The 18,952-nt window shown below is 36.5% G+C and overlaps 1 protein-coding gene across 4 annotated transcripts in view; it reads right to left on the bottom strand.

The window, feature by feature from the left end:
- Positions 1 to 18,952, bottom strand: part of SLC16A7 (solute carrier family 16 member 7) — a 1,124,843-nt gene that overhangs the window by 972,426 nt on the left and 133,465 nt on the right. Inside the window, exon 2 of one of the 4 annotated variants that reach the window (XM_044088276.1) lies at positions 3,967 to 4,074. The exons of the other annotated variants lie outside the window; for them this stretch is intronic. The gene's annotated coding sequence lies outside the window, so the exon portion shown is untranslated. The remainder of the gene's footprint in view (positions 1 to 3,966; positions 4,075 to 18,952) is intronic. 4 annotated transcript variants of the gene reach the window in all.

The raw sequence follows: 18,952 nt of genomic DNA, 5'->3' as shown, positions 1-18,952 counted from the left end.
TAAATAGACACGAAGAATATAGTGCACTTGCCAAACATACCTTAAATGAAGGGAATTTGCATACTTTTATGTTCCAAGTAATACAAGTATTGGATACTAATCTGAGAGGAGGCAATTTAGTAAATTTAACAGAGCAAGCTGAACTGGGGTGGATTTGTAGGTTAGCTGCCCACAGAGGGAAGGGACTGAATGAGGTACTATCCATCAAACCATATTTAAAAGGGAGAACACTTAAATAGTTATATATTTTAAAGGGGTATATCTAAATAGCTATATTTTAGATACAATTTTTCAGTAGTGAAAGTTTTAGGAAGATATGGGGTATGTAACATTTTCAAGATGAAATCATCTAGTTCTTAGGTTGTAGGGCCGAATACTAGCTTTACAGCATTTTCCCCTGTCTGTCCCCTTTCTTTCTTTTCAGAGATGCAATACCTGGCCTAGAGCATCTTGCAAATAATTGTATCATCAACACTGATTAGTTAAATATACTTAAACATCTTTTTTACACCATTCTTGGTTCAAAATGACACATTAGTTTGATTCTAATGCTATAGGAATTATCCTATAGTTTGATCTTAACTTTTAGCGTTAATTATCTTCATTTTATTAAATTCCAGCCCTGGGGGTTTGTTTTTAAGATTTTCCTATATCTATATATTTATATTCTTACTGAGAATAGAATTAGGTATTTATAATTGATGTATAATTAGTCGTTGATTAATTTAGTAAAAGTATAGAATGTTTTTAAGAATTGTTTATTGTCAGTATAATTGTAGTTTAATATGTATTCTTATATTGATTCTCTGTAAGGATTTTTAAATAATTTTCCTGTTTATTGTCTATTTTTAATGTCATAGTTATGTAAGGATATATTATTTGATACATGAATTATTTATTGGTGCGCCTTGCTTTATTGAAGCATTTAGATAGTATTGTTAACTTTGCAGCTTGGTTTAGTATTTGATATACGTAATTCAAGCTGAACAGGAAGTACGCACTTAACTAGATGAAATACTTTGTATCTATTGGATGATAACATGATGCATGGCATCTAAAATGTTTTCTATCTCATTTTTGTTTGTCTGATGAAGCGGCGTGTATCAGCCGTGAAAGCACTTACAATAAACTGGATTTTATTTTATTATCGTATGGTTTATTGCAACTATTGGATTTACAGTCTCGTTTTAAGTTTGTTGAACCGAATGGTGGTTTCCGTGTATCAACGAGTGGAACTAACAGTGTTTTACTGGTGACAGCTGAGGAACAGCAAGACTTTGTAAGCAACTTTTGGCGTTTAGTCCAGAGGGCTGATTCTGAAGAAATTTCAACTTTAGTAATAACGTTTACTTTAGAACGCTAATAATTTTGGCGTTTTAGTCCAGAGGGCTGTTTCGGAAGAGCCTTCAGCCTTGGTGGTAACGTTTACTTCAGAATGCTTTGATACCTCAGCTTCATTCCCTAGGGAACATTGGCTTCTTTAATATATATATATATATATATATATATATATATATATATGTGTGTGTGTGTGTGTGTGTATAGGTATCTACACACACACACACACACACACACACACATATATATATATATATATATATAGAAAGAGAGAGAGAGATATTCCTGCAATAGTCAGCATCAATAATGCCAGCAAAAGCAATCGAGTAATTGTATGCTTATTTCTTCCAACATTATTTTGTTGTGGGACATCTTGGAGTTAGTATATACAATGAGCAGTGGGTTTGGGGCATAGCTCTTCACATGGGCAGTGCAGGTTTTTTTTGCCCCATGCAAAAACATTATTTTTTTGTTTTGTTCTATTTATACAGTTTAGATACTTTGCCATCAATATTTTGATGTTCAGCCTTTTGCTATTTAATATTTTAAAGTACACTCATATATGCATATGTGTGCATGTATTACTCTAATAACACTTACATTTTTGAGTCCTCATCCTAAGCCCTCAGACTTGCAATTGGAATCCAGGATATACCATATCTAATCACATTTCAATATCCATGTATCAAAATCTTTCTACAATGTTTTTTGGTGAGAGATATGAATGCAATTTACAACTATTTTAAACATTTCACTCATCTAATTCATCTGCATCTAAAAAGCTTTGTGATTATTTAAACATATGGTACAAGTTATTAACACGTTATAATCACACTACACTTAAAAATATCTGGAGTTGGACATTATATTATATAAAGTCTGTACGTTTAAGATCCTACAACACCTTTTAACCTATGTGATGAGCACAATAAAATGTTTGCAGACAGATGGATTTTGGCTGATCATCAGGATATGCTTACTTGGATTAAAATATTTAGTGAAAGAATAATGGTAGACATAAAGTGCCTGAAAATAATGGAAAAAGTATCCGGGATCAGCTTCTACACCAATTATATGGCATACAAGTTCAACAAGTGTTGAGGAATGTTGGTGATAAGATTAAAAACCTTAAAAATATAACAGAATAAAACATTTCTTCAGAAAAGAGTTAATAAATGGATGAAAACCATTGATGGAGAATGGTGTAAGCTTGCATACCAAATCCGGATTTTCATACCAAGAGAGGAAGAAAAGAGACAAGTTAATATCGACAGAGAAGTTTACCAACCATCTATGAAAAGGTATAGACAATAATTTAAAAACAGTTCATTTTTCCTCTACACCTGTTTTCATTTCTTTTCCCAGGATGTCTTCACACATTTGGATGATTTTACTGAGAAGAAGGTAAATAATAATTCTGGTTGCAATTTTCCTGAAACGCTTACTGTATTTTGAAAGTGGGTTAAAAGTTCATTCTTACTGTGTTACTTCATTTACATACATTGCATTACATTCCAATGTTCTTAACATTTGTAGAAAGCTACATCTTTTATGCGATTAGCATAACAAGAAATAGGATATTCAACAACATGCTTTAGACAATTCCTTAAAATCTATGCATGAATGTTATTTATAATTTTTCAGATAATGGGAATATAATTATAAGGCACAGAATTATAATAATTTTATTCCATCATTTAATAGTTATTTATTCAGAAGATTTCCACAATGGTAAATTTTATATTGATTAAATGTATAATGCCTTTTTGGACAATAGTCATGCGTTACAGTATAATTTACCAAAAATAAATGCCAGATTCCATTAAATTTGAAAAATAGTTGAGATTTATTTACTAAACTAGCTACTAAACTAGCAGATAAAGGTACAAATATTATTTCAAATATTTAACAGTAATTAAATATGTGTATGTCTCATTTGCAGGACATTAAAACATACCATGCAGTTACTTCTGCTGTGATTTTTACTGCAAGTCTAACATGCAGAATCTCTCCATAAGGTGTCTTTCACACAAAGGTGCCTAATTAGGTCATTGTCTGAGTGAGATGTTCCCCAAAACATTGCTGCTGATTATTTTAAAATATTGATTTTTACTCTCTTTCAAAAAAAAAAATCCTTAAAGACATTTTGCATCCTCCTGGATGCCTAGAATTAAATTGTGGGAACATTTTGGATAATATTAGACATATTACCAATAATCATTTAATTTAACTCTTTTGTTTTCCTATATTGAGGATTTTACTGATTTGTTGCATAATTACAAGATGTGAAGTGGAATCAAACCACATAGTAACGTACAGTTGATGTTCAGAGTCTATATACTAATATGCCACATTATAATGGGTGGTGCAGTAGTGCAGCGGTTCACATTGTCACCTCACACCAAGAGGTTCTCTTGTTCGATTCTTAGCTGGGGTGCCTTCTGTGCAGAGTCTGCATGCCCTCTCTGCATTTGCATGGGTTTCCTCCAGGTGCTCCGGTTTCCTCCCACATTCCAAAGGCATGCAGCTGGAGCATTTCTCCCCAGGCGTCCTCTGGAAATAAACTCTGTCCTAGTCAGGCTTTCCTGGTCAACAAATATAAAATAAATACAAAATATATACACTTACACAAACATATACATAGTACTTTTAATGGCCCCATTTTTCATCATTTGGTGGGTACAGCCATCAGGGCTTCCTTTGCTCCTTCATATGACAATCTCTTGATAGAATTTTCTGAAAAGGAATAAATTTATAGATCTGATTTTCATTCTCAATATGCAGCTAGATATTATCATTGCATAGATGATCTTAATTTTCTGAATGATGAAGTATGGAAACAGCTCCATATATTTTCTCTTGTCTTTAAAGTAATGTATTTAATTTTAAATTGGTTGCTGAATCAAACAGACAGCATATTAATTATTTGGTAATAATTTACTACTGTTGATAATTGCATTCATTATACATTATACATTATTTAGAAAGCCTCATGGCACTACAAAATATTTATATGACAGGAGTTTTCTTCCACTTTATCTCTTTGATTCTCTCCTTTATGCAGAGAATATACATCTTAGACTTGTAGGAAAAGGGAAGATTATTTTACAGAAGTCAAGTTTATGTTTACGAGTAATGCTTATTCTTACTATAGTGTTTATAAGACACATAACACAGTTAGCATTATGTCTCTTTAGGCGTCTTCTAAGAAATATGTTCTTGACTCTATTGCTAGATACTTCAAGGTTACATAATCTAGAACATTTCATCATAACAGACAACCAGAGAGATTCAATAAATCCTACATGGTCCGCTAAAATACATCATAAGATGGTGCTGGCGCATGTCAGACTCCAAAACCTGTCACAAGTGGGTGTACCACAGGGCTCAGTCCTGGGCCCACTACCTTGAAATGAACTCTCATCTAGATCAGATCAAGGGAGAGGTCATAGTCTATACTCACTCATCAGACCCCATGATGATTACAATGCCCCCCCATTAATGTGTATCTGACCCGACACTTGCAGCAGCTGGAGAGGGCCACAAAGTTCCTCACCAAAAAAATAAAAAGTCAAACATCTGTCTGTCTGCCCGACTGAAAGAAGAACAGCTCTATATTCAGTCGCCTACCTTTGCTCAGAGGTGATCAGATCCGCCAGCCACAACACAGTGGAGAGAGAAAAACCTCGACACGGCTATTAATAGGGCGCTCCTGCTATGCTGTAAAAAAAAAATATATATGGAGGCAGAGCACTCGCTGGCCTTGTTCAAGAGAAATCTTGACCAATATACTAAAGGGTGGCGTAAGCCTACAAAACTATGGGCTAGGCTTTGAACCTATAAGATGCACACAGCAGCACACAGTTTTGTATTCGGTAAGTGGCTCTACACAGTTTATTGAGCTGCACAACCATTGTAAACACGATGGCATGCTAATTACAACATAAGCAGCTGAACTGTATGCTAATCAACCAATCCAAGATGGAGGAGCTATTCAATAAGCTATAATGCAGCCATGTAGACTCAGTGCTGGCTTTCCCTGCAAATTCCAAAACCTATTGGAATACAGCAATGAAAAGGATTCTACACAGAAAGAATGGAAGGAGCTGTTATTGTTTAATTCATATGTATGTCCAACAGGCTGAAATCTATGCTTCAGTTGCTGCTAACAGACTATGGCCAAGAAGGAGACGAATTTTCAGACCCCAGTTAACTTATCACAATCTGGATGAGGTGGAAACTGTAAAGTGCTACAGGGTGGATAGAGACACACTACAGAACACTGCAACCTCTGTCATCCTCAACTCAGACCCAGGGCAAACTAAGGGGAACTCATACCAGTGGAGACAAAGGTATGTGCAGCACTTGGAATTTTAGCTAAAGGAACCAATCAGAGACCAACAGGGAACATGATGGGGGTGTGACAGGTGTCAGCATCCAGGATCTTCCATCACTTCCTGAATGCTATGCTCCGACATGCCAGAGGCCACATATATTTTTTCTGTACTACTGAGGACAGGGCCACAAATATACAAGAGTTCTACCCTGTAGCACACTACCCAGACTTACTAGGTGCTATAGATGGCACACACATAGAAATCAAGGCACCACCCAGGGAACAGGAAAGAGTCAACATAAATAGAAAGAGCTTCCAGTCCATTAACTACCAAGTCATGTGTAATGCTAAGGGAATCATCTTGAATGTGTGTGCTGGCAACTCAGGCAATTACCATGACTGACATGTCTGGCACACCTCCCAATTGTATCAGATGTTCACTAGGGGTGATATCCTACAGAGTAATTTACTGAGGGATGCAGGTTATACACTAGAACTGTGGCTCATGATGCCCATCAGAAATGCATACACACCTGCTGAAGAATGCATAATGAGGCACATGCTCAAACCACAAATATCATAGACCATATGTTTGGGCTACTGAAGTCGCAGTTCTGCTGTCTATATACATCTGAGTGAGACCTGCAGTCTGATCCATGTACATGTATGGAAATGTTCACAATTTGTGCCATGATTCACAATATCATCTTCAGAAAACAGCTTCAGCAGGATCAACAAGGTGAAGAGGCACGCATCCCATTACTAATGGCAAGGTCACCACAGCCACATGCAGGTAAGGAGTCAGAGGGGGAACCTGGAGCTGCTGTGGGTGTAGGCACACATAGGCATGGTCAGTATGCCATTGCATTGGCTAAGAGGCATACTCACTCACTACAGTTCTAGTGTATAACCTGCATCCCTCTGTAAATGACTCTGTAGAATATCACTCCTAGTGAACATCTGATACAGCTGGGAGGTGTGCCAGACATGTCAGTCATGATAATTGCCTGAGTATACTCACTCACCACCTAAGGGGCTAAAACCTTCATTCTACACACATACATATAATAACATTGATGCCAGGCAACGCTCACAACCTTATGTACCCATATAATGGCTGTGTAGTCCTAGCATCAGACAGACTCAGTCCTGAACCAAAACTGTAGCAACTGCTGGATTTAGAAGGTATTTGTTGAATCTGGAGTGTTAAAACAGAATTGTATAATAATACAAATTATTGGCATATCCTTGCATATTGCTACTTATTAAAAGAATGTAAAAGGTGAGTGATTTGTACAGCAATGACTTTAACAATGACAGCAGAGACTTATGTGAATACATGTCTTCTATCAAGTAATGGTCCTAAAGCATCAAAGATTCACACATTCATACTTCTTAAAAGTACTGATGGTCATTAAATTTCCTCAGTTTGGCCTCATACTTTGGACTGGAAAATCATTAAAGAGAGCAGTTAGAAAATAATGAGACACATTTTAGTTTCAGACAGCATAATCCTCAGGAGGTTCTTAAAATACTGTGGCAATGAACTGCTTTGATTCTATCAACTGTCAAACTTTGTAAGACCAAAATATGTCAAAAGTACAGTTAACAAAACAACATCACAAATGCAGATACATTAAGCACTAAGTTAGCTATGCACCCTGAGCATCAGACACAAAACTTATGTATCTCTGAATTCAAGAGATAGAAAACAAGGATATGGCACAGTTATCATCACTTGCAGAGGGTGTTGGGGGGGTGGCAGTCAGGAAGACTAGGCTAGCAGAAAAGGTAAGTGAGTGTACAAGAGCAAGAAAGAGAAACAAGCTGACATTTGGACAAAGTAGCAAATGGCCACTGAGACAGAATAAGCCATAAGCCTCATGGCATGTAACTGTTGTGTGTGTGTGTGTGTGTGTGTGTGTGTGTGTGTGTGTGTGTGTGTGTGTGTGTGTGTGTGTGTGTCTGTATGGGCCCTCCAGGTGAAATTGGTGTGTGAGTGTCTGCAAGAACACAGCCAAGCTCTGTGCTAGCTCTTCGTCTTGGTATGTCAGACAGGTGTGAGCTGTGCATCGTAGAGGTGGCAGTGCACCCTTGTTGCACCTGACTACAAGAAGTGGGTCTGCCAGGAGTTGCACTAGCATATCCACACCCATGGTCAGATGCACTGCTGCTACTTGAACATGACTGATGTCTACTTGATGAGCTCTCCTCATGAGGATACCCAGGACCATGTTTCCATGACCTGCCATTTCTGAGTGTGGACACCTCAATAATTGATGGAGCAGTGGATGTAGTGCCACCATGGGAATGTGATTGGGCATGGCCACATTGGCTAACATCAGCTGATGTGGCTGACCTATACCCACATAGATGCTGTCTCCCTCCAAGCACACATTCCATCAGAGACACTGCCCATTCCAACATGTCATTCATCCACTCAATTGACTTGGCAACATGGTGGGGGTAGTCACACATGTCAACCTGTTTCTCATCTCTAGCCCTAAGCATTTCTCTGGAGGACCTACTGGAATGTGTCCGCCCCTCCATGATGGCTCTAAGAATACAATGAATGGCATGGAAAGACACACCTGGATTAGGTGAAGGAGGAACAACAGGCCTCCTCCGAGCAAACCTAACAATCCTCCTGCATGGCACCTTGCCGACAATTTGACTATGGCCAGAGTCAACAGGCACTGAAGCCGCAGGAACCACACTACCCTGATCAAGTGTCTCACCCTCCACCTGTCCAATATCTGTGGATTCACTGGAATGGGTTGGTGTAGGCCTACTGGCTGTGTCAGATGGAATTACAGGGGATGACTAAATGTCAAACTCAGTGTTAGATTCAACCTCTGCACCCCCCAACTGTGCCTCTGTTTACCCACCATCATTATCAGAGTCTGCTGATACTCTGAAGGTGGAATGAGTCCCACACTTCCAATGTCAGGATCACCTGTAACAATAAGCAAAAAACACAGGAAAGAAATTAACGCCAACACTACTGTAGTCCAATATGTGGTAATAAGCTAACAGTAGTGCCACTATTATGGACAGTACAGCAATACACACAACAATCTTGACACCCACATTACAAAATAAATATTTCCTTCAACTGCTCATCATTACTGACATACAACTGTTTGGCTTACTGTGTACAGATGATTGCAAGCTCCCCTCTGGAGGATGGTCTTGGAAGAAGTTAAGCAAAAGTTAAGGACACCATCATCACAATTAACAGTAACACAGGGGGTTAAAACTTGTTGCCCTTTATATGTCCATTAATGATACTTTTAACAAGAACATGGATGACATGTCCACCTAAACCCCATGTGTAATCAACCAGAATGTGTGGGTAACTTTATCAGTCTATAAACATCCCCCCAAAAATAATTTACATATGTTAAACAACTGCAGTCAATATTTTGCTATATAAGAAGTATTTAACAATTAAGATAGCTAAACCTACTTAGAAGCTCTTCTTGGGACATAACTGTCCTTCCTGAAACAGCAGCACCAACATCAGTGGCATGCTCCTGTGCACTGTCCACTGAGCTGTCTGGATCCCTGACAGTGAACAAGAATTCTTCATTTGGTGTCAGTGGTGGTTGTGTAGCAGCCCCCCCCCCCCATAGCAATCTGTTCACAGACCACTACAGCTGATCTCCTCTGGGCTGATGTAAAATCATGTCAGTGGACCTATGTTGCACCTGATCATATGTCCTGCTCTGGCCACCTAATTATGTGGTTGTAACATATTACAGTCACACACAAAACAAGGTCAGATCCAAAACAAGGACAGTAACAATAGCAAGTTTGATTTGTGCCAACACAGAAATAGAACTTGTCTCCCCAAACCTCAAAATAACAGGCAAATGACACATTTTGCTAACAGTCAGTTAACTACTAAAAGTGCTATCAAACAAACTGTCCCTGAAACATGTGTACACATTTATCACAGAACATTCAATTTTATGCAATCACCAGTCATGTCTACCTGTGTTCAGCATTCCGCTATATGTGTGCATGGGCTATCCTAGAAGACTAGAACCCCTGTGCCATTGACAGTACAGGACATTTACATTTCACGGAAATAACAATAGAAGAGTCTAAAGAGAAAAACAGTGGTAACATTAGCACTTGTGATGACAGTTAATAAGACTGTGCCCTGACAAACATGCCTATGCCATCAGTACACTTCTAAGAAATGCATACAGATAAAACTAGTATTTACTAATGCACATATATAAAACCAGATTTTTCTTAGTGAAATTTCAGCATATCCAGAATATAGCAGAAAAATGCAAGCATACCTTATCAAGATCAGTAGTCTTCTGTGCAAATAAATCCCAAAGTAAGATCTTCTTCTGTGTTATCCGCATAAACAAGTCTCCTCCCCTTTAGGTTCTCTAGCTACAGGGTTCCCCTTTTTATAGTGCAGATTTAGGGCTGTGAGCATAGTGAAGATGCAAATGAGGTGTGCATTCATTAGAATTGCCGAATCCCAAATACTTGACTCCATGTATCAGACAGTGCAGGCATTCCCTCAGTGTTTGTTGCTAATAGATTTCAACTGTGAGTGATTAGTGGTAGGGAGAACTGTGAATGATTAATGGTAGGGAGAAGGAAAACACAGCAACAGTTCAGACTCCCTTACCTCCAGTGGGTAACTCCTTTGGATGTGTCAGCCAGTTTAGACTTGCAAATGTAGAATTAATTGTATCATTTTTTTAAATGTAAGTAAGCAGCACACATTTCACAGTTTCTGTTCAGAAACATCCAACCTCCCCTTCATTTCTTGACAACTGTACATTTTTGCCATTTAATATTCTCACACATTTTAAGGACAATGATACAGAATGCCTTACAGACTGCATGTCTTAGATAACTGGTCAGATAAGACAAGCATGAGTAACAAACACAGAGAGATAAGACAAAGATGCATGTATGCAAGCAATAGTCATAAATGGTTGTGCGATCACTCATTGTACCACATCTGAAATGAATACATGTATAAACAACTGTCATGCATTTTCTTAATATTGTGGATGATGCTGCTTTTGCTTGTATGCACAATGATTTTCATTTTCTGCTGCAGAGCTGTTTCTGTAGCAAAAATTGATACAACACCCTTACTGTGTTTTGAAGGTTCATTGGAGTGAGAGTTCAAATACAAATCTGTGCAAAAATATTTCATGTATACTAACATGCATTTTATAATCCTTTTTATTTAATAGATTTCTTTTCTTTCTTTATTTTTTTTGCAATTTTCCTTTTTTATGCCAGTATTTGCATGGTGCACAGCTTAGAGCAAACAGGGTAAATGGAGAAACACAATGAATGTCATGTTTAGCTGTGCTTATCTCATTTGTACAATGCTTAGCAGTGCCCAAACCTGGGTTATTGGCCCACACAGGAAGCGGACAGTCAAGATATTTCAATATGGATACATTCTATTCATTCCATTTGCATTGCACAAACACACTAAGCAGTGTTGTGCAGTAGTTGACACACAAGAGGATAAGAATGAATAGGGAATTCTACAGCTATTTATTTCTGTGGTGGTGTAAGTGTCATGCTGTAATACAGATGGTCCTGGATTCTAATACAGGAAGTGCAACATATCTTTGCCGTTGTGGCAATTCAGTTTATAGTACTGAACAGGAAAATATCCAAGTGTTACATTAATATTCCTGTGGCAACATGTGTAAGTGTAGGACTGCCATACACATGGTTCTGGGTTCTAATACAGGAATTTCCAGACATTTTTTACTGTTGTACCATTTCACAATATGTTAAATATCACTGATAACACTTTATACATAATTATAAATAGTGGAGCTGATATATGTAGCATACATATGAAGTATGAAGGATAAGACACCCTTAATGTGTTTTGAAGGTTCAGATGTATGACTGAGGGTATACTGTCTACTATGTTTCTGTAAGTATTATTCTGCTTTTTGGACTTGGATGGCCTTCACACTTAAATAAGACACATGCAGGTATATATATATATATATATAAATATATATATATATATATATATAAATATATATATATATATATATATATATATATATATATATATATATATATATATACACACATACACCTTGTCAGGTCACACACATACATGGTTAACACCTCAATCTGTCATCTGTATTCATAAATGATTTAAGACTATGTCTGAGAAGTACTTCTTCTGTGACAGAGATGGAAAAATCAATGCTGTGGATGAAAATGTTTTGTCCCTTATGCATAGGTCAGTTTTAGCAGTGTATAATGTGTCAGGTCATGAAATTTATGTCCCCAGTCCATGTCAGCAAAGTTAAATCACCTAACACTTACAGTAGCAGACACCCTTCAAACTAAGGTCAAGTGTCAGACTAACCTTCCAATTTTTAAAACTGCTTTCCTCTCTGTTTCACATTGTTAATCTTCACTTAACATCATGTATATGTAGCTGGCATCCTTTCTCAGGTTTGTGTACCGCCAATAAACATGAGGAAAAGGATTTGGTGGGAAATCATTATTTGTTATTGCACTGCTTTGGGATTATACATGTCTGGTGTTAGAGGGGATGGTGCCCAATTTAGGATGCAGATGTGAGTTTTTGAGGAGTCCAGAATATTTACTGGACTTCTGGTGAAGCACCACAGCCAAAGGCTTCTGCAGGGGGATGATTCTGGCTCCCAGTGCAAGTCTGAGCCTTGGAATAGTATGGCCAAGGCTGTATCAAGTTTGACTGGCATCCCACACACAAGAGAACAGTGTAGGCACTACTTCAATGACCTAAGAAGGTGCAGCAGGGACACACTCAACTAGTGGTTGAATGGGTTTTAAACTAGCGACATTCCACAGTTGTGTAACTATGCTAACAAAAAGAATTTATAATACACAGAAAGCTAAATATAGGGGGTTCAAAGATTGCAACAATTCCGTGAATACCTTAGCAGTGCGGCTATGCAAAAAGATGTAAGCCCTGAAATAAGGTCTGAAAAAACTTCTTTTCAATAAATAAAACACCCGTGACAATAACAGCGCCTACAATGAAGAGGTAAACTGAATATCCTAGAAAATACAAAACAAATTTTATTTGAGACACACCATACAAGTACGAACATGAGATAATGGCCGGATGTAGCAGTCTTAGTTAGAATGGAAAGTAAAATTGCAGACTGAGCTAATCTAACTGACAAATGAAATCCATGAAAAGTAAATTAAAAAAGATCTAAAAAGCTTTTTAATGATAAGTATTACAACCACAACCAAGTGATGCCTTTTGTAAAGACCTAAACCGAGTATCCTATAAAAGGTGAAACAAACTTTTTCCCTAAGAATACTCTGCCAAGAGGAAAAATGAAAAAATGGCCTGATGCAGCAGCAATGGAAAAAAAAGTGTAGACAGAGCTAACCAAAGTGATGAACAGAAATCACAAAAAATATAATAAAAAGAAGATACAAAGAGCTTTTTATTGGTAAATAATACTTAATAATAAGTATTACAACAACGACCACATGATGCCTCTTGTAAAGAGCTAATCCGAGTATCCTGTAAAGGGTGAAACAAACTTTCTCTCTGAGAATACCGTGCAAGAACAAACATGAGATATTGACCTGATACAGTACATTAAAAAGGATAAGAAATTAAGAAAGATAGACCGAATTAGTTAAATGATGAATGAAGCTGAAATAATTGAAACACAAATGATTAAAACCAAATACTCACAAGTTATGTTTGAAAAAGAAACCATAACCAAAAGTCAGAGAACCACAAAACTACAAGAGAACTTGAAACTATCAACAAAATCAAAAGTAGAGCAAACACCTAAACTAGATAACCTGAAATCTGCATTACTACCTCTACAAATAGCCATTCAAAACTTTTCTGACCAAATTTTAGAGGTTGGACACACATTAAGTCAAAGAGCTTAATGACTAGAAATCACAGAGGGTAAAGTGTCCAAAAATTAGTTAAAAATAAACCAAATCCAAAAAGACAATGCACCAAATACTAAAAAGATTTATGAGATGCAACAAAAACTCATTAACTTAGAGGCAAGAAGCAGAAGGAAAAATGAATAATATATTAATTTGAGGCATCCCAGAGAAATATGGACAAGCACAATAAACAATAAAACAAGTCATGGGCTGTCTTTTAGAAGAAGATTCAGAAGCTGGTTGAGATGGTGATTGAAATAGCACATTGAGCATTACACAAAACACAGAGCTTAGACAGAACCAGACAAATTTATGCAAAGTTACTCAATCACCCAAGATATTTACAAAATTCTCATATCAGCAAAAAAAAAAAAAAAAACAAACAAACAAACAAAAAAATCATATCATGTGGAATGGAAGCAAAATAACATTTGCACAGGACCTACCCTTTCAAATAAAGCAGCAAAGGCAACAACTGTCTCTGTTCTGCGCTTATGTAATAGCCAACAAAAAAAATAAACTTCCAGATGAAGTATCCAAACACTAGTCTTCCAATATAATGATGTTAAACATTTGACTGAAATGGCAAAAGAAGCAAAAGCAGTGTTTATGAAAATCTTTAACAAATTCCCAGATGCTAAAATCTGAATAAAATCTCAACAGGTGTAAATGGTAAGCTTTGTTGTAATGAGGCAATCCTGGAAGTATATAAAAAAGAAACATTAGCACAGATGGGACATTTTTTTCTCCTAACTGAAGGGAGGAACTAAAAATTGGAATGATGTGTGTACCATGTTCAAATACCTTGGAGGATCCTCTTACTATAAGCATAGACATTTTTCAAAGGTTGCATTCTTTTCTCCCCTTACCCCTCAAAGTAGGCTATTTAGCAGTTAAGTAATAAAGTAACAATATCACAGTAGAGTGACAAGGCAGGAAAAAACAGAATCTCTGAATCCTTCACGTATGGAAAATATATATATGTTTATTATAACAAACAAACGGTAAGCGCTTTCGCAATCAAGCTTCATCAGACCTTACTAACACCAAAAAAGACACTCCATTTATAAACATTCAAATTTCCAACATCCAATTGGAAAAATACATCAATTAAGGAAGTATTTAAATATTTAAAAAGAAAACTCTTCATGAAACATCACAAAAATATCACAAATAATAATAATAATAATAAAAACATAAATTGCACTTCCTGCTCTATTTAAAAATAAATACAATAATAAAATAATAAAATAATGTAATATAATATGATGTAATATAATATAAAATTTTAATTTCTGAAGTTTTCTCTTCTTAAGCAAGGGCTTAATAGAAGCCCTCTCATTTAAACCACTCCCCCTATCTGCCCTAAGCATGATGATCCACGGTGTTTCCCTATGTTCTGTATGAGTAATAATGTCACCCTCCCTAACACTAGGTAGAATAATCTCTACAACCCTAAAATTAAATGTATGTGTTTCACCAATGTGCTTAGAGAGTGCATTATGTTCTGATTTCTAATTGATATGATACATATGTTCTCTGATCCTGTCACGTAGGACCCTATTGGTCTTGCCTACGTAAAATGAATTAAAGGACAGCACACTCTGCTAAATAGACCACATTAGATGTCATACAGTTAGCATGGGCATGTAAAATAAACTCTCTACATAAATCAGGATGATAGAAAATGCTGGAAGTATTAATTAGAGAACAAAAATTGCAACTTCCACATGGTAATGTAACACCCAAACCAGTGTTCATCACAATGGGACCTCTTTCATGACAGAGTAACCTTTTCAAGTTCTTTCTGATCTTATATAGGAAACTAGGTCTCTCACCTACGATCTCACCAATACTCGCATCAACTTGTAAGATATACCAATGCTGTGCAAACAAATCAGAAAGCTCTCTATGGTCACTAGTATAAAAAAGAGGAATCTTAACACCTCCATTTTCCTATTAGATTCACTGCCAGCTTCCACAATCACCCCATTAGTGGGTCCAAAATAGGGAGCTGCTGTAGTAGCTCTTAATCTATCCAAACCCAACCAATTCTGACAAATTTCCTCATGACCATATCCCCTCTCCAGTAACCTCTCTTCTAGGTTACTAATCTCTTCCTGAAAGCCCTCCAATGTGAGATTCAGTCTAGAAGCCCTCATCCCTTGGCCCTTTATTAAGTTCTGGAAAAGGTAACCCGGATGCATACTAGATCAAAACAAAAAGGCATTCCTATGACACATTTTACGATAGATACCAGTGTTAATGGAACAATTATGTAATTTCTCCCCTGCTTAAGAAGAGAAGTCTTCAGAAATTAACATTTTATATTATATTACATCACATTATATTACATTATTTTATTATTTTATTATTGTATTTATTTTTAAATAGAGCAGAAAGTGCAATTTATGTTTTTATTATTATTATTATTTGTGATTTTTTGTGATGTTTCATGAGTTTTCCTTTTAAATATTTAAATACTTCCTTAATTGATGTATTATTCCAATTGGATGTTGGAAATTTGAATGTTTATAAAAGGAGTGTCTTTTTTGGTGTTAGTAAGGTCTGATCAAGCTTGATTTCGAAAGCGGGTACCGTTTGTTTGTTATAATAAACATATACATATTTTCCATACGTGAAGGATTCAGAGATTCTGTTTTTTCCTGCCTGGTCACTCCGCTGTGATATTGTTACTTTATTACTTATTTTATTTTTATTCTCTCGCAACGGAGTGTTCACCCCTCGGATTATACGTTATTTTTGTTATATTTAGCAGTTAAATGAAGTTAATTATATGTCTCAGAAACCTAATGTTTAAAGTAAAAACAACATTCCTTCTTACTTAAAATTGACTCAAGTTGACAATGAAAACCAGTCTTTCTGAACCACTTTAGAAACCCCACCAGATCAAAAAGAATTACTGGAAGTTGAACTTGTAAAATATGGAGAATGGCAGATGAAAATGTCTTTCTTTTGACTATAAATACAAATCATCTATGGATGGTAATGAATGGTTTTAACTCTGTGCAAACCTATGCTTTCATTTTGGTAAATCTTTAAGTGACCTTGTTATATAAAGGCACGTGGACTTTGAAAGAATATAAATTGCTCAATTTAGTAATTTCACTTAAATGGTTAAAATAAATATGGTAAAATCCTGAATGATATAGGATAAAAAATGCATGGCTATATGAAATTATATGTTCTGATTTATTAAAGGAGCTGAAACATAGAATATTTGCCACATAATAAGAAAATTGCAAAGTAAGACCTACATATTCTAATTTTTCTTTTTGTTTACAATTGGTAAATTTCTTTTTATATTCTTACCTAGCATACAAGCAGCCCTAACAGGGTATATAACTCAGTCTTGCAGAAAATAATGTGCAACAACTAACACATTAATTGTTCTTTGTATATGACATAGAGTGATAAGGCATTTTTGTGTAAACTTCAGGCACTTTTTAAATAAGTGTTGATGAATATTAAAATGTTATATACCAGTTAAAAATGTTATTATTTCTTTAGAGCCAAGTCAATCTGTTAAACTTTAAGTTACTGCCTTAATTTGTTCTTGCAGTTATCTTTGGAAAATTATAGACATGCAGAAAATTCTGATAATTACGAAGCAAGTTATACACATTTCACTACAAGAGGCTTAACTACAGTATAAATAAAGATCCATAACCCTTGCAATATCTGGTAACTCCTACATGATATAACTTGCAGACTGCAAACCAGGCAGTGCTGGCTTTTCAGTGCTACTGTCAATAGAAACATATTAGTAACGTGTGCTATGTTTAGTATTTAGGGTTGCCAATGTTTTTCCCTGTTCTGAAACTGAATAACCTGATGATTATAATTGCTTTGAGGACTCAGTATTCTAAAAACAATGAAGACATGATATGTGTTCACTTTTAAAAGAATAAGCATGTTACAAACTCATTCTTATTAAGACCATGCAATACTGTATACAAATTGAATAGTTTCATGGTTGCTGGCATTAATTCTAAGCTAATGCAGATGTTTTTTGTGCAAGAATTTACGGATTTTAATTGTTTAGAAAAAATGTCTTTGCTGTTTATCAAAAAGGAATGAGCATGTTACAAACTCATTCTTATTAAGATGATGCAATACTATATATCAATCAATACTTTGATTTCAGCTTAAAGTTAATAATTTAAACTGCATTTACTGTTGTAGGCTTCACACTCAAGTTCAATAGCCTTTTCTGTGCATATTTACTGTTAAATTGCATTTTTCTGTTTAATTTCACAAAAAAAAATACTATCTGTCTTGCTCGTTTCCCTCCTTTTCCTATACCAGAATAGTCCAGAGCCCAGATTTGCTGCTTTCATGACTTTGTAGGTTCATAGGTTTATAGGTTGGAAGCCACGGTGGTGCAGAGGTAGTGTTGTTGCCTCACAGCAAGAGGTTCTCCCATTCAATTCTCGGCTGGAGCGCCTTCTGTGTGGAGTCTGCATGTCCTTCCCGTGGTCGAGTGGTGTTCGAAAGACATGCATAGAATGGGCATGCCTTCGTTGAAGGTTGGACATTGAGCTGGCACCTCAGCAGCCGTAAAAAAATCTACTGCCAATCATTACCAGACTTGAGTTCCACTGTGGCAAACCGGGAAAAGCCGAAAGAAGAACAACAAGAACAAGGTTTATAGGTTGGTACTAAGCTATCGGCCCTAGGGCCTATACAAGCCTAGCCATAACAATTCCCTGGCTATTTCTTCCCACACTATTTACTTCCCTGGACCCCTGTCTAGCAGGGCAACTGACATGATCCCTGGGGTGAATTTCCTTTCTCCCATCCAATCATCAAGGTTCCTTTTGAAGACGGCCAAAGAGGCACTCTGCTTGACATGTACGGGCAGTCTATTTCAGACTGGGGAGTCTCTGGGTCAGGAAACTATCCCTCCAGCATGTTTTGTTTATTATGATGACAAGGTTTAGATCCCTGGAGCGTGTGGCTCAGAGGGACAGGAATTTCTTTAAGTGGAGCATGTCCAACAGTTCTGGGTTTGACACAGCTTTACATGTTAGGAAGCGATCACCTCGGAGTAGGCGATATGCTACGGAGTAAAGCTGGAGTTTTTTGAGACGGTCAGTATAGGGCATCTGTATGAGGCCAGTAATCCTCTTTGGGAGGTACTTCTGTGGCCTTTCCAGATGCTGCAGATGTCTTGTGAGGTACATTCGAAAAGGGGCGTTGTACTCTATAATGGGTTTAATGATTGAGTAGAGGGGAACAATGACCTATTTTTTCCTAGATGAGAACCCTTTTGTGATGAGGTGTGCCACATAGAAGGATTTCCTGACTACT

This window comes from Protopterus annectens, chromosome 11.part0 (genome assembly GCF_019279795.1).
Source record: "Protopterus annectens isolate FY-2018-M chromosome 11.part0, PAN1.0, whole genome shotgun sequence".
Lineage (NCBI taxonomy): Eukaryota > Metazoa > Chordata > Ceratodontiformes > Protopteridae > Protopterus > Protopterus annectens.
Note: the sequence above shows the minus strand (reverse complement) of the source record. Positions and strands in the feature narration are given on the sequence as shown.